The following is a 16,776-nucleotide window of genomic DNA, read 5'->3' as shown; positions in this document are numbered from 1 at the left end:
TCCCTCTATTCAAGATGAACTTTCCCTTTCTGCAACTTCTTAGTTCTGCCTCCTGGGGCCAAGGATGTAAGAATACAGATGGATTGATCGATGGGAGAAGCCAGAGTATGATGCTCCTCACTGAAACATCGATAGTGTGTTTTACTCTGTGATTACTAGGAGATCACATGTCAGAAAAAAGCAGTCACACTCTGTAGAGAGATATCTTTCTTTTTGCTTGCTTTGATGTGGGAAAAGAGATTTCTCATTAAACAAATAAATGGGTTTTGTTTTGGCTCTGTTTTGTTTTTAGTAAAGAGAATTAATTGAGCATCTTTCTTAAAGGAAAATGTTAAATAGTATTTATTGCGTAGCGATTTTCTTCTCAGTTACCTTGTTTTGTAAAATAAGGACAGCAATAGGAAAATCAAACTGACCTTAATTAAAACTATTTCTGATGGAGATCAGTTGGGATTTCAATTCTGTTTTGAATGCATTTTGCCTATCATTAATTTGTATGAGAGGCTAATTAAATTATGGAATTGTCAGGATATTAGAATTTTCCACCAAAATATAACCTTGCTGATATTACTCAGACAAATAAAAGTAAAAAAAAGGAGAGAATGTTATGCAAAACAGAAGGCTACCGATTATTATGTATCATCCAAAGCAAGAGATGCTGAATTGTTCATTATAACTTAAATTTATCTAAATTAATTTTAATTCTTCACTTTTTTCTATTTGCAATTTTTATAGCATGGAACCCTCTTGCCTATATTTTCTTTCTTGATTCTTCCTTTACTCTCATCAGTGACATTTTTCATTTGTTATTCTCCCTATTTTAGAGGGCACATTGCATAGAAGATAGACTGCTGAAGTGAAAGTTAGGAAGACCTGGTTCAGTATTTGTCGCTGATGCTGCCTAGATGTGTGACCTTAGGCCAGTTATTTAACCTTTCTGAGTCTGAGTCTACTTCTCTGTAAAATGGAGATTTTTATACCTCCAGTATCTATCTCATAGTCAGAGTTATTGTGAGGATTGAGTGAAATAATAAATGTAAATATAATGTCATTAACTGTCCATATGTTTGTTCCCAGTCTTTTCCTCTTGTTTATGTTTTCCTTCTAGTCTCACAAATTTTTGTCCTCTCTTCATGCTTAATCTAATGTTTAGCAATGTCTGGCATATAGTAGGTGCTTAATAAATGTTTATTGATTGACTCACTTAATACTCCTTGATTCTCATACCTTCTCTTATCAGTCCTATGTAGAGCTAAGCCTCAAGTTCTGACTGCTCAAACTCCTCTGGACCCTGGTCCCACTTTCTGTCTCTACTTGACTTTTCCATTAGAACCATGAGTTTTCTTTCTCAGTGGTAGTTTCTTTGCATATTTCCTGCTCTCTTTGACCTTCTACCCACAGTTTTCCTTTTCTTGGACAACTACATTCAATCACTTGTTAAATCCTGTCTGTTCTAGATCTATAATTTCTTTCTCATCCCCTTCATTAACTTCCTTAGCTATTGCCCTAATTTAGGCTCTTATTTCATTCTAATTAGTCTCCAGGCTCCTTTTTCTCCATTCTTCAAGTCACAGCACAGCTGCCAAAATCATCTTCTCTAGAAAAATGTCTGATTCGTCTCTGCTCCAGAATTTTGGTGGCTCCCAACAGCCTATGGGAAAAGTACAAACTCTTTCACCTGGCTTTCAAGACCCAGAGATAGCTAGTCATAACCTAGTTTCTCCCCGTTCCCTTCATGCACTTTCTTTGTTAAGACAAATAGGATTATTTATTGTTGTTTGATCTCTTCTTGCTCTCTCCAGCATCCAAGTAAGTGTTTAGGATTTTCTGTGTACCTGGAATAAAACTCCTCATGTTTTGACTGCTTAAATCAATCCCTTCAAGGGCTAAGTTAGTGGTTCCCTTTTCCATGAAGCTTTCCCTGATTTTCCCAGCTGGATGAGATCTTTTTATGCTCATATTTTCTTAAGGCACTTTGCTTTTCTGTTGCTAATAAAATGTGCCACCTACTACATTGTGAATGTGTGTATCAGGTTTTAGAAAGCTCCCTTAATCATGGCTAACATTTCTATAAAGCTTACTCTTTGCTAGGCACTGTGTTAAGTACTTTACAACTATCTGATATGATCCTCACAATAACCCTAGAAGGTTGGAGCTATTATTATCATCTCCATTTTACATATGATGCAACCGAGGCATACAGAGGTAGAGAATTCCCTCAGGGTTACATAGCTATTAAATTTATGAGCCTGGATTTGAATCCAAGTCTTCTTGACAGTAAGCCCAATACTCTAGGTACTGTGGTATCATGTAGCCTTAAGGGTAAGGACTATGATGGTTTCTCAGCCTCCATCTCTCTGCCCCTAATGCATATACATATACAGATCATTCTGTGCATAATAACTATTTGTTAATTGAAATTAATATGCATTGTAATGGAAAGCACAAACTCAGCTTAGAGATTGAAGACATGGGCTTGTGTCCTCATTAATTCTGTGAAAATGGGCACATCTTCTCACCTCCCTGGACATTTGATTACTTTTATGCAAAATCTGTCTTCAATTAAAAACTGATCACTCATTTTTTATGAATTTGTGTAAATGGATGTCATTTCCTTCTTTACACTTTCTCAAAATCAGTATTATTCTTAGTTTTATATTCAATGATCAGATCCATTTGTTTATTTTTTGCTTTCATACACATGCATGTGTGTATGTGTCCATTGAGCATTTTTTTAGTCTTTGTAAACAATTATCATCTCAGCTTGACTGGAATTTCATTGGTTCTCACCTCTTGATTTTAAAATGGAAGTGAACTATATTTCTATTTTGAAAATATTCTTCAACATAAACTTTATGTAGACTTTGTTGACAAAGAAATTGAAAGGATAATGTAATTCAAATTGCCTAAAGTAATTTTTAATATTTCATTACAACTTTTAAAAAATGTATCTTCTACTATAAAAGACTTTGCAACTTGCCAGAATTACTCTACATCTTTTATTCCTTTCATTTCAGTAAAAGAAACTTTCTTTATCTAATATCTATTCCTGAAAACTTATTTGCCTGGATTTCATGCAGGGTGACTGAATAAATGTCTCAAGTTGGCCTGGCTTTTCTTTTGTGAATTCTTATATTGTTTTTAGTGGATCAAACTGTGTAGGTATTAAGCACCTAATTTTCTTTTCCTTCCCCTGTCTATGTACCAAAGTCTAGCTCAGGCTAACAGCTCTATTCCCACTTGATAAAAATCTGTGTTAGTGTCTTACTACTGTTATTACTTTTGAGAAGACATTTTCCCACTATTCCTTGCTCTTCATTAACACTGATTATTAGTCTCCTTTTCCTTTGTTCTCCCTTTTCAATCTTTCATGGTCATTTTCTTTTTTGAAAATTTTATTTAATTAGTAATATTTTTCCTTGGTTACAAGAGTCATGTTCTTTCCCTCCCCTCACCCTACCTCCTCCTGTAGCCAATGCACAATTCCACTGGGTTTTACATGTGTTCTTGATCAAAACCTATTTCCATATTATTAATATTTGCACTAGGGTGATCATTTAGAGTCTATATCCCCAATTGTGAATTTTAGATTTACTCCACCCTGCTTAGTCTAGAATTTTAGCAACCAGGAATGTATACACCCCCACTTAAGCATTATGTGTGGGGGAAGATGGTCTGTGACCTGCGTGTACTAACAAGTAACAAATCGGAGAGGACTGACTGACCTCCCTGGGCTTTCCTAAGCCAAGTTTAAGCCACCATTGGTACATGTGAGACACAGGAAGTGATGTAAAGAACTGCCTTTATATTTTGCATCACTTCCTGTGAGAGGGGCTTTTTGTGGCTTTTGGGTGGTAAAACTTGACTTGAAGGAGCTCTGAAGTGTGGGTTCTGAGACTGATTCCCTTAGGCAACCATGTGGTGAATGTAAGGCTGACTTTCTTTTCCTTTGACCCTTCTAAAGGTTCCAGCCTCCAAGGAGGCCACTCATCTTGGAGGAGGCCTCCTAGCTGGAAGTCAAGCTAGATTTAATCTTCTGGGAAGGGCCCTTGACTGAGAGACCTCTGAACTCCCCCAGGCACAGGCCAGGACGAAGTAGATCTTTACCCCTTTCCCTCTTTTGCCTTCCTCTTAATTTCTTTCTTCTATTGTAAATAAACCACCATAAAATTCCATTCTGACTTGAGTATTTTATTGGGATTTAGAATTTAAATCCCTGGTGACCAATAAATAATATATTCAGTCTCAACCCCAAAATTTACCCTTAACACAATCATATACCTATCAACCCATGTGATCAAGCAGTTGTTTTTCTTCTGTGTTTCTGTTCCAACAGTTTTTCCTCTGAATGTGGACAGCGTTCTTTCTCATAAATCCCTCCAAATTGTTCTGGATCATTGCATTGTTTCTAATAGAGAAGTCCATTACATTTGATCCCATTTCTGTGTACAATGTTCTCCTGATTCTGCTCCTTTCATTCTGCATCAATTCCTTGAGGTCCTTCCAGTTCAAATAACCTCCAGGTTATTATTTCTTGGAGCACAATAGTATTCCATCATCAAAATATATCACAGTTTGTTCAGCCATTCCCCAATCGGAGGGCATGCCCTTATTTTCCAATTTTTTGCCACCACAAAGATCCCAGTTGTGAATATTCTTATACAAGATTTTTCCTTATTATTTCTTTGGGGTATAAAACCAGCAGTGCTATGGCTGGATCAAAGAGCAGACAGACCTTTTGGGTATAGTTCCAAATTGTTCTCCAGAATGGTTGGATCAATTCACAACTCCACCAGCAATGCATTAAGTCCCAATTTTGCCACATCCCCTCCAGCATTCATTACTTTCCTTTGCTGCCATGTTAGCCAATCTGCTAGGTGAGAGATGGTACCTCAGAGTTGTTTTGATTTGAATTTCTCTGATTGTAAGAGATTTAGAACGTTTTTTCATATGTTTATTAATAGTTTTGATTTCTTTATCTGAAAATTGCCTATTCATGTCCCTTGCCCATTTATCAATTGGGAAATGGCATGATTTTCTTGAACAATTGATTCAGCTCTTTATAAATTTGAGTAATTAAACCTTTGTCAGAGGTTTTTTTATGAAGACCCCCCCAATTTGTTGCTTCCCTTCTTATTTTGGTTGCATTGGTTTTGTTTATACAAAACCTTTTTAGTTTAATTTAATCAAAATTATTTATTTTACATTTTGTGATTTTTTCTAACTCTTGCTTGGTCTTAAAATATTTCCTTTCCCAAAGATCTGACAAGTATACTATTCTGTGTTCACATAATTTACTTATAGTTGCCTCCTTTATGTTCAAGTCATTCACCCATTCTGAGTTTATCTTGGTGTAGAGTGTGAGATGTTGATCCAAACCCAATCTCTCTCATATTGTCTTTCAATTTTCCCAGCAGTTTTCTCAAATAGTGGATTTTTTCAAAAAAGCTGGAATCTTTGGGTTTATCATAGACTGTCTTTCTGAGCTTACTTACCCCAAGTATATTCCACTGATCCTCTTTTCTGTCTCTTATCCAGTACCATATTGTTTTGATGACCACTGCTTTATACTATAGTTTGAGATCTGGTACTGCTAGGCCACCTTCCTTCACATTTCCCCCCCATTATTTCCCTGGATATCTTTGATCTTTTGTTCTTCCTAATGAACTTTGTTATTTTTTTCTAATTCATTAAAAAAGTTTCTTGTTAGTTCGATGGATATGGCACTAAATAAGTTTGGGTAGGATTGTCATTTTTATTATGGTAGCTTGTCCTACCCATGAGCAATTAAAGTTTTTCCAATTATTTAGATCTAGTTTTAATTGTGTTGAAAGTGTTTTGTAGTTTTTTTCATATAGTTCCTGTATTTGTCTTGGCAGATAAATTCCTAAGTGTTTTATATTGTCTGGGGTGATTTTAAATGGAATTTCTCTTTCTAATTCTTGTTGCTGAAATGTGTTGGAGATATATAGAAATGTGGATGACTTATGTGAGTTTATTTTGTATCCTGCAACTTTGCTAAAGTTGTTGATTATTTCCACTAGCTTTTTAGTTGATTCTCTAGGATTCTTTAAGTAGACCATCATATCACCCTCAAAGAGTGATAGTTTAGTATCCTTATTGCCTATTTTAATACCTTCAATTTCTTTTTTTTCTCTAATTGCTACTGCTAGTGTTTCTACTACAATGTAAAATAATAGAGGTGATGATGGGCATCCTTGTTTCACTCCTGATCTTATTGGGGATACTTCTAATGTATCCCCATTGCAGATGTTGCTTGCTGATGGTTTTAGATATATACTGTTTGTTATTTTTAGGAAAGACTCTCCTATTCCTATACTTTCTAGTGCTTTCAATAGGAATGAGTATTGTCTTTTGTCAAAGGCTTTTTCTGCATCCACTGAGATAATCATGTGATTTTTGTTGTTTTACTTGTTGATATGGTCAATTATGTGGATGGTTTTCCTAATATTGAGCCATTTTTGCATTCCTGGTATAAATCCCACCTGATCATAGTGACTACTCCTCGTGATCACTTGCTGGAGATTTTTGCTAATATTCTATTTAAGATTCATTAAGAAGATTGGTGTATAGTTTTCTTTCTCTGTTTTTGACCAGCCTAGTCTTGGAATCAGTACTGTGTTTGTGTCATAAAAAGAATTTGGTAGAACCCCTTCTTGGCTTATTCTGTCAAATAGTTTGTATAGTATTCGGGTTAGCTGTTCTTTGAATGTTTGATAGAATTCCCTTGTGAATCCATCTGGTCCTGGGGATCTTTTTCTTAGGGAGTTCTTGGATGGCTTGTTCAATGTCTTTTTCTGATATGGGATTATTTAAGTATTCTATTACTTCTGTTAATCTAGGCAATTTATGTTTTTGTAAGTATTCATCCATATCACCCAAATTGCCATATTTTTTGCCATATAATTGGTCATATGAGTTTTTAATGATTGCCTTAATTTCCCCTTCATTAGAAGTGATGTCTCCCTTTTCATCTTTGATACTGTTGATTTGGTTTTCTTCTTTCTTTTTTATTAGATTTACCAGTACTTTGTCTATTTTTTCTTCAAAATACCAGCTTCTGGTCTTATTCATTAATTTAAAAATTCTTTCACTCTTGATTTTATTAATTTCTCCTTTAATTTTTAGGATCTCTAATTTAGTTTTCATCTGGGGATTTTAAATTTGTTCACTTTCATTTTTTTGATTTGCATGTCTAATTCATTGACCTCTGCCCTCCCTAATTTGTTAATATTTGAACTCAGGGATATAAATTTCCCCCTGTGTACTGCTTTGGCTACATCCCATAGATTTTGTAAGGATGTCTCGTCATTGTCATTTTCTTCAATGAAATTATTAATTGTTTCTATGATTTGTTCTTTAACTAATTGATTTTAGAGAACCATATTGTTCAATTTCCAATTAACTTTTGATTTGGCTCTCCATGTACCCTTTCTAATTAGTATTTTTATTGCATTATGATCTGCAAAGTGTACATTTATTATTTCTGCTTTATTACACTTGTTTGCCATGTTTTTATGCCCTAGTACGTGGTCAATCTTTGTGAATATACCCAATGTTACCATGTGCTGCTGAAAAGGTGTATCCCTTTTTGTCCTTATTTATTTTTCTCACATATCTTTTAACTCTAATTTTTCTAAGATTTAATTCACATCTCTTATAGCTTTCTTACTTATTTTTTTGGTTTGATTTATCTAGATCTGATAGAGGAAGGTTCAGGTATCCCACTAGTATTGTTTTGCTATCTATTTCCTCCTTCAACTCCACTATTTTCTCCTCTAGAAATTTGGATACCATACCATTTGGTGCATACATGCTGAGTACTGATATTTCCTCATTGTCTATATTGCCTTTTATCAGGATGTAATTACCTTCCCTATCTCTTTTAATCAGATCAATTTTTACTTTGGCTTTGTCAGATATCATGATTGCAACTACTGCCTTCTTTTTCTCAGTTGAGGCCCAGTACATTTTGGTCCAACCTTTAATTCTAACCCTGCGAGTGTCTACCCACCTCATGTGTGTTTCTTGTAGACAACATATGAAAGGATTTTGGTTTCTAATACACTCTGCTATTTGTTTTCATTTTATGAGTGTGTTTATTCCATTCCTGTTCAAAGTTATTATTGCTACTTGTGTATTCCCCAACATTTTGAAATCCTCTCCTAGTTCTGCCCTTTCTTCTTTTGCTATATCCTTTTAAACCTGCAGTTTGCTTTTAACCAGTCCCCCATTCCCCACCATTTTTAAGATTCTCTATCCATACCTCCCTTTTTGTTCCCTTCTTCTTGTTTTTTTTTTAGGGTCTGTTAAGTTCTCTCCCCTCTATCTTTCCCTCCCTTTTTGTACTCCCCACTCTACTCCTCCCCTTAGTTTTCCCTCCTCACTTTCCCTGTAGAGTAAAATAGAATTTGATACCCCCATGGATCTAGATGTTCTTCCCTCTCAGAATTAATTTCACTGAATGTAAGGTTTAAGTACCACCTATTATTTCTTTCTTCCTCTTCTTCTTATAATAGTATTCTTCCCCTCCCCTTCCCATGTGCCTCTTTGTGTGATACAGATTATCTTATTTATGTTATTTCTTCAAGTTTCTCTTGGTGGCATCTACTCCCCCTCCCTTTTTCTTTTTTTGCTCATCATCTTATACTACTTATTACTCCAATCACTACCTGTAAATGATTATTCTAATTACTATAATAGTGAATATAATTTTGTGAGTTACAAATAATATTTTTCTACATATTAATATAAACAATTTGATCATATTGAAGTCCTAAAAGGAGAAAGTTTGAATTTAAAAAAACATTTTTTCTCCCTTTCCCCTCTCTTTCTTATTTACCTATTCATGTTTCTCTTGATTTTTGTGTTTGGATATGAAACTTTCCACTTAGTTCTGGTCTTTTCTTTATAAATACTTGGAAATCTTCTATTTTGTTGAATGCCTATACTTTCCCCTGGAAGTATATAGTTAGTTTTGATGTGTAGGTGATGCTTGGTTGAGGACCCAATTTTCTTGCCTTTTGGAATATCATATTCCAAGCCTTGTGGTCCTTTAATGTGGAAGCTGCCAGATCTTAGGTAGTCCTAATTGGTGCTCCTTGATATCTGATTTGTCTCTTTTTGACTTCTTATAAAAATTTCTCCTTAGCTCGGAAGTTCTTTAATTATGCAATTACATTCCTGGGGGTTATATTTTGGATGTAAATAGCAGGTCATGGAAGGAACTGTTGGAGCCTAAACACAGATGGAAGCATACCATTTTTTGCTTTATTTCCTTCATGAGTTTTTTACATGTGCAATATATGCCTTAGTTCACTTGGAATATGTAAATATGTATTGCATGATAGCAATGTAGAGGGTATTCTATGAACTCTTTCAATGTCTATTTTGTCCTCTTGTTCAAGAATATCAGGGCAGTTTTCTTGGATAATTTCTTCTTGTAGTATGATGTCAAGATTTCTGTTCATTTCTGAGTTTTCAGATAGGCCAATGATTCTTAAATTGTCTCTTCAAGACCATTTTTCCTGATCTGTCATCTTGTCAGTGAGACATTTTATGTTTTCTTCTATTTTGTCAGTCTTTTGACTTTGCTTTATTAATTCTTGCTGTTTTGCAAGACCATTGGCTTCCAATTACCCATTTCTGGTCTTTAAGGACTGATTTTTCTGCTATAATCTTTTGATTTCCATTTTTGGTTTGGCCTATCCTGCTTTTTGTGGCTTTCAGCTGTTTCTCCAATTGGGTGTTCATGTCTTTTAAACTATTACTTTCTTTTTCAATTATTTCCCATTTTCTTGCTAAAATTCTTCCATCCTTTTGATAATCTCTGATTTAAATTCTTCAAGAGCTTGTGGCCAATTTCCATTTTTTTGAAAGTTTGGATGCATTTATTTGTATGTCTTCATCTGCTATTTCCTCTATAGTCTGAATTTTTCCTTCATTAAAAATTATCCAGTGTCAAAGCCTTCTTCTTGTTTTTCTTCATGTTGGGAAATTGTTTTTTCTGGGCATTGCTTGCCATCACTATGGTGGCTTTTCCTTCCCTTTCCAGTCAGAAGTCTGAGTGAGAAAGGGAGGCTCTCTGTGTATGGAGCTAAAGAGTGTGGTTTTTGCCTGAGGCCACTTCTTGATTCTCTATAGCTTCTACTGTTTACTGCCCTTTTCTGAGCTATCTTCATGTGGGCACCCAAGTTCTATGGTCTTCAGCCTGCTGGGGTCTCAGATCTAGCTGCTTTCAGGGGTAGGTCTTTGGTGGTTTTAATCAGCTGTCAAGGACCTAGAGGTGCCCATTGCTCACTCTGGAGGTGCCCCTTGCTAACTCACTGATTCTAGTGAGCGCTGGCTCTGCCTCTGCCTCCATAGGTGAGGTGGGGGAGGGTTGATCAGCTCACATTTTGGTGGAAGCTATTTCACCCCTTTATAGTGTGGAAATGCCCAAATCTCATGTACTTTCAATGCTGCATCCTACTGTAGAGTCCCTTCATTCATATGAATTTGTTTTTTTTTGTCCTTTTGAAGTAGTCTATATTGGTAGGTGGTGAGGAGAGGAAGAGTACTACTTCTAGACTGCTGCCATGTTTACCCAGAAGTCTGAGGGAACTCCTTTTTCTTGATAAAGTATCTGCTTTTATGTTTCATTTTTACCTTCTCTGAAGAATTGTATCTTATATCAAACAAAGGAAGCACCCCCTATAGTTTTGCTGGTCTGAAAGGGAATGAGTTGGCACAGTGAATTAAATGATAATTTCAAACCACCAGCTTCTTTTAAAAATATAGCTATTAAAACATCACTAATGTGGAAAAAGGTTTTGATCAAGGACACATGTAAAACCCAGTGGAATTGTGCATTGCTTATGGAAGGGGGTGAACATGATTTTTGAAACTATGGGAAAATATTCTAAAGTGACTAAATAAATTTACAAATATACAAAGAGAAAAAATATAGCTATTATATTTGAGTTTCTATTATTTTGCAGTCATCGATATGTGGAGGATATATCACTTGTATCATCTGTATGCTAAAATATCTGATAGGATTAAAATGGAATTTGGGCTAAATAGATTCCAAATTCATTTAAAAGCTATAGCGTATACTAAGTCCTCTCTCTCAGCTTTTTGTACTTTTGGGGACTACTGAAAAGATAAGAGATTCAAGGAAGTATCTCATTGGTTCTCATACTCTAAGATTAACAATGAAAGTTCCTTTTATTTCTTAAGGTTTTTTTTTTTTCATTGATTTGGCAAGTAGGTGGTGCAATGGTTATTGTCCTAGTCTTGGAATCAGACAGTCCTGAGTTTAAATTGTGACTCAGATATTCTATTAGCTGTGTGCTCCTGAGCAAGACACTCATCATTTCTCATTATCTTTCCTTGTCTCTAAAATGAAGGCATTGGACTCACTGACTGCCAAGGTTCCTTTCAACTTTAAATATGATTATCTATCTTTTACATGTGACTGAATGGATTTTTCTTTCCTGAGCATAACCAAATGGGAAAAAATTATTTTTATGATTCCTGGGTCTGTTATTGTTATCTGAATCATATTGTCATTGCTGCTGGGAATTCCTGGTATATGGGAAATTCCTTCATTGATACAAATTGGCAGCTGCGTTTCCCATGGTCACCCCCTTAGAATAAGCAACAGGACTTAAAACCAGGAATTTCTAAATTCAATGCACTAAGGCAGTCTGATTCCTCAATTACTAAATGAGTGAATGGAAAAAAAGCATTTATTGAGAATATGCTATGTTCTAGGCATTATACTAATACATGAGCAAAAGCAAAGACTATTCTTAACCTCAAGGAACTTACTATAAAAAAACATATATGGGGGAGTAGTGGAGAATTCAATTCACCATCTTTTGATTAGGCCCAAGGTATTCTGGTCAGTTCTGTGATATAAAAGTAGGTGACACACGTCCTATGCTCAAGTAGCTTACAGCCTACAGAGAAGGATGTGGCATCTACACAGACAAGTAAAAAACAAGGAAGGTGTCATGGGGACAAAGAAAAAAATTCACTTAAAATGCTGTAATAAAATTTAATAATTTGCAGCAATACCAATTTTTAGCTAATATTAAAAAGGGAAGTTTTTAAGAAGGAATAGCCACCTGAGCTGTCCTTTGAAGAAAAAACAGGATCCTGAAAAATAGAAGCAAGAATGTTCAGTTCAAAAGTCTTCATGACTACACAGAAGTAGGAAATAGCAGGTCATGGAATAAACTATTGGAGCCTAAACACAGATAGAAGCATACCATTTTTTACTTTATTTCCTTTGTGAATTTTTTTTATGTGCAATATATGCCTGGGAAATATGTAAATATGTATTGCATGATAGCACAGATATAACATATCAGATCATTTAACATCTTGAGAGGGTGGAAGGAAGGAAAAGAGGGAGAGAATATAGATTACAAAGTATCAGAAAACAATTGCTGAAAATTCTTTTTAGATGCAATTGAAAAAATAAAAGGAATAGACCTATAAAAATAGCTAGTCAAGATTTCCAATAATAGAATTCAATCTGGCAGGAGTAACGTTAAATAAAATATAATCATGTTAAATAAGAGATTGTGGTAGTATCAGACCTGGAGGGATAGGACCTTTGTTTGGTGAATAAACTAATGTAGGATTCTTGTATAATATGTTGGATTTATGAGTATCAAACATACGGAAGTGGTTTTATTATATTTCAATTAGTTTTTACATGCTTGATTTTCCCCTTAAAAATCATTTCAAGATATGAGTGAAGTGACAAAGATTACCAAAATAACCATATGCTTTATTACAACAGACTCTTGATGAAAACAAGTTTTTTAACCTTTCTGGTGACTCAATTTATAATCTTTCTCCTAAAGTAATTAAAAACCCTGTAAAGATTAATTTAAGTGACAGTGGCATTTTTGCTGATTATCCTATCCAATTCAAACAAGATTAATATAATGTACTTATAATCTTCATAGCTTTTGTAAGTGCATTGAAATTGCCAAGCATTTGGTAAAAACAAACAAAAAATGAAACAACATCTATGAAAGCCTTTTGAGTTTTGGTACATTGAGTTGAAAACTTCTCTCTCAGGTCTTCTTGGTGTATGGTAAGTCAAGAAACGTCCAGGATGGTTTCCTATCTCAGATAGAAAGGCAATGTGTAGTAAATATTTTGTTCCATGAAACAGAATTTACAATTGAAATTTCATGAGGCCCAATTCTTAGCTCGTTTTGCAAAATGTGCACGCTTTCTTCCCCCTGCCTTCTTCTATTCACATGTTATATACATCAAAGTTGGCCCTATATCAAAGAGATGTCCAGCAATAAAAGCTGAAAACCTATTGAGAAGGAAGCCGTAAATTCCAGGGAAACAAAACATAAACAAACCCAAGAATGATTAGAGAATAACTGAAGATGAAAGACTGCCAAAAAATGGTAGGGTACTAGGAGAGATGAAGATTTTTCTAACATGAAAATAATTCTAATTATTTTTTCTCTTCATTAATGTTTATCTTTAGACCGATAAGAAGATTACATAGTTGGTAGAGTACATATGACTAAAAATGAATATATATATATAATATATGTATATGTAATATACATATATATATAAAATTTGTATCACTGAAGGCTTTGACTCATAAACTGTATATGGAATGGAACTAAAATCAGAAACTACTTTAGGGATCATCTTAGCATAGTGTCTGATATCTAGTAGGCTCTTAATAAATGCTTGCTCTTTGGGTTATTTGTTTTATCAGAGATGATTTATGCTTCAGGGAAGTTATATGGATGACTATGGAAGACCTTTTTTTACCCTAGGATTACATTAAATTCAGCAAATGTTCTTTAGGAACAAAATATTCCATCTCTTGGCATTTTCTCAAGCTTCCCCCCTTGCTTGGAATTCTCTCCCTCCTCATATCTGCCTAGTGGATTGCCTGGCTTCTCTTAAGTCCCATATAAAATCTCATTTTCTAAAGGAAACATTTCCTTATCTTGCTTTATTCTAGTATCTTCTCTCTCTTAGTTATTCCCCATTTAAACTGGATAGAGCTTGTCTATAAAGGTTGGTTTCCTTGCTAACTCCAACATTAGATTCTGAGTTTTCTAAGAGGAGAGAGATTGTGTTTTCGAGTTCCTAGTGTTTTGCACAATGATTAGTACACAGTCAGTGTTTAATAAATGCTTATTGATTGATGATATGCAAAGTATTGGGGATACAAACAACACTTGGCCTCAGTTATGTCGCAATCTCATAGGATAAGATGCTCATGTTGGTAAGTATAGTGTAGGATGAGTGGGATAATTGGAAAATAGGGTCTAGACAAGATTTATAAGAAATTTGATAATTTGGGGGAAAGAAGTCCCTTTCATCTAGTAAGTAAGGGCTAGGAAGAGTTTCATGGGAGAAACAGCACATGATATATGTCCTGAGAATATAAACAAGCAAAAATGTACGGTGTTCTACTTTAGAGGAAAAGGCCTAAAGACGTAGATGAAGGCAGGAGACTATAAAATAAGATGAGAATAGTAAAACAATTTCACTGTAATATAGAATCTGTAAAAGGTAGAAAAGTAAAATAAACTTCAAAAAGTAGGATGAAGTAAAATTGTAGAGGGCATTGAATGTGAGGTTCAGTAATTTCCAATCTTTACTGTAGGCGACACAGAGCAGACTTTTGGGCAAGAAAGCAATATGATCAGGAGAATGATTATAGAATCACACATTTAGAGCCAGTGAGGACAAAGTCATAGAGTCCTAATTTTAAAGATGTGGAAATTGAGGGCTAGAAAAATGAAATGATGGCCAATGTCAGCTAAATAGTAAGGATGTGAGTCAATATTTAAACATAGTATCTCTGATTCCAGAACCAATGTTCTTTCTATTGTATTATGTTATGATGAGATCTGTGTGTTTTATTGTTCAGTCATTTTAGTCATTTCTGATTTTTTGTGACCTTATTGAAGGTTTTCTTGGCCAAAGATACTAGAGTGGTTTGGCATTTCCTTTTCTAGTTCATTTTATGGATAGGGAAATTGAGGAAAACAGGGTTAAGTGACTTGCCTAGGATCACACAGCTATTAAGTGTGAGAGGCTGGAATTTAACTAAGGTTTTCCCAACTCCAGGTATGGAGCTCTATCCACTGTGTCACCTAGCTGCTCAGATCTGTGCATTAGAGAGATTATTTTTGCAGCAGGATGATTCATAAACTTGTGACTGATGTCAGACAAGCCATTTAGCAGGGCTATTATAATGGTTCATTTAAAAAAGATGGACTAAAATGGTGCCAGTATAAATGGAGAGAAACATTAGAGAGATATCATCAAGAGGACATCCTGAGGAAGTAGAAATTGATTGGAAGTAAAGCATAAAGAGAAATATGTCAAAGGTTATTATGAGATTTAAAACTTTGATGATTGGAAAGACATTGTTACCATCAATAGAAATAGAGAAGTTGGGAAGATAGACAGGTTTGGTAAGAAGATGCTGCTGCTGCTGAGATCAATCTTTTATGTACTGAGTGTGAGTTACTGATGAGTAATCCATTAGTAGAAACTTTGTTTAGACAGTTAAAAATGTGAGCCTGGAGATAAAGGGAGAACTTCAACTGAATGTCTGGAATCTGGGTGATTCAGAATCATCTGAACAAAAACACTAGTTGAAACCCTGGGAAGGAATGAAATCTCTTAGGAATATAGCATAAAGAGAGAAAAGGGTTAAATACAGAACCTTGGAAGGCTTCAAAACTAAAGGATCAAAAAGCCTGAGATTAAATGGTTAAAGACACTGTGGAAGAGTGATCAAGCAGATAGAAGAACCAGAGTAATATTACTGGAGGCCAGCAAGAGTATCAGTAAGGACTGTATAGATAACTGTGTCAAATATTGCAGAAATGTCAAAGAGGTTGAGCACTAAGAAGGAGCCATTGTATTTACAAAATTAAGTGTTTACTGTTGGCTTTGAGAATCATCATGGCACAATGTCTAGAAAGCCCACCCCAATGGAAACTGGAAGAATCTCTATTCCCTAGTTGACTCTTTGAAGTGATTGTATGTTGCAAAGCATGTTGATTAGTCATTTCAGTTGGGTCCAACTGATGATTCAGTTTGAAGTACTGGAACAATTTTCCATTTCCTTCTTCAACTCATATCTTCTCTTGTTGGTAGTTTGACATGGGAATTGTAAGATTTAAATTAATGTTCAGTAACTCCAAGTATTAATTTATAAAGTTTTTAATAATCACTTGAAGTAGAAGGAATAAAAACCTAATTATCCAACAAAAATAAGACTATGTGAGTAAATTCTTCTGCCACTTACTTCATACCACCTCCACAAAACACAGTCAAGGGAAGAGAGGAGGATAGGCAGTGCTATGCAAAATTTATATCCTCTTTACATCAGCACATAATGTGAGAAGGAAAGTGGGATGCTAGGAATTGAAGTGCAGGGGAGCAGGTTCTAATTACACAGAATGGAGGTTGATAGTAGAAAGTGGTCCAAGTTTGATGATACTCTGAAAGACACAAAGTTGGAAGATCATACATTATTGAAATGGTTAACTTTAAGGTTAGGATTTGAAAGGAGGGAAGTGGCACTGGAAATAGACTACGCCATGGGGGAATTGGGGAACTAGAGGTTCCAATGTGCCAGAGAAGCATGCTATAATTTTGTTTGTTTCCATTGATTGGCTATTTCATACTCTTAAGGGAAAGCATTTCTGTTTTGGTACCACTTTATGAAAAGTTTAGAAATGTATTAGT

The 16,776-nt window shown here is 34.9% G+C and overlaps 1 protein-coding gene across 1 annotated transcript in view; it reads left to right on the top strand.

The window, feature by feature from the left end:
- The window catches only part of MALRD1 (MAM and LDL receptor class A domain containing 1), a 1,015,998-nt gene that overhangs the window by 86,721 nt on the left and 912,501 nt on the right, over nucleotides 1-16,776 (top strand). The window lies entirely within an intron of this gene.

Source organism: Monodelphis domestica, chromosome 5 (assembly GCF_027887165.1).
Source record: "Monodelphis domestica isolate mMonDom1 chromosome 5, mMonDom1.pri, whole genome shotgun sequence".
NCBI classification, from domain to species: domain Eukaryota; kingdom Metazoa; phylum Chordata; class Mammalia; order Didelphimorphia; family Didelphidae; genus Monodelphis; species Monodelphis domestica.
Note: the sequence above shows the minus strand (reverse complement) of the source record. Positions and strands in the feature narration are given on the sequence as shown.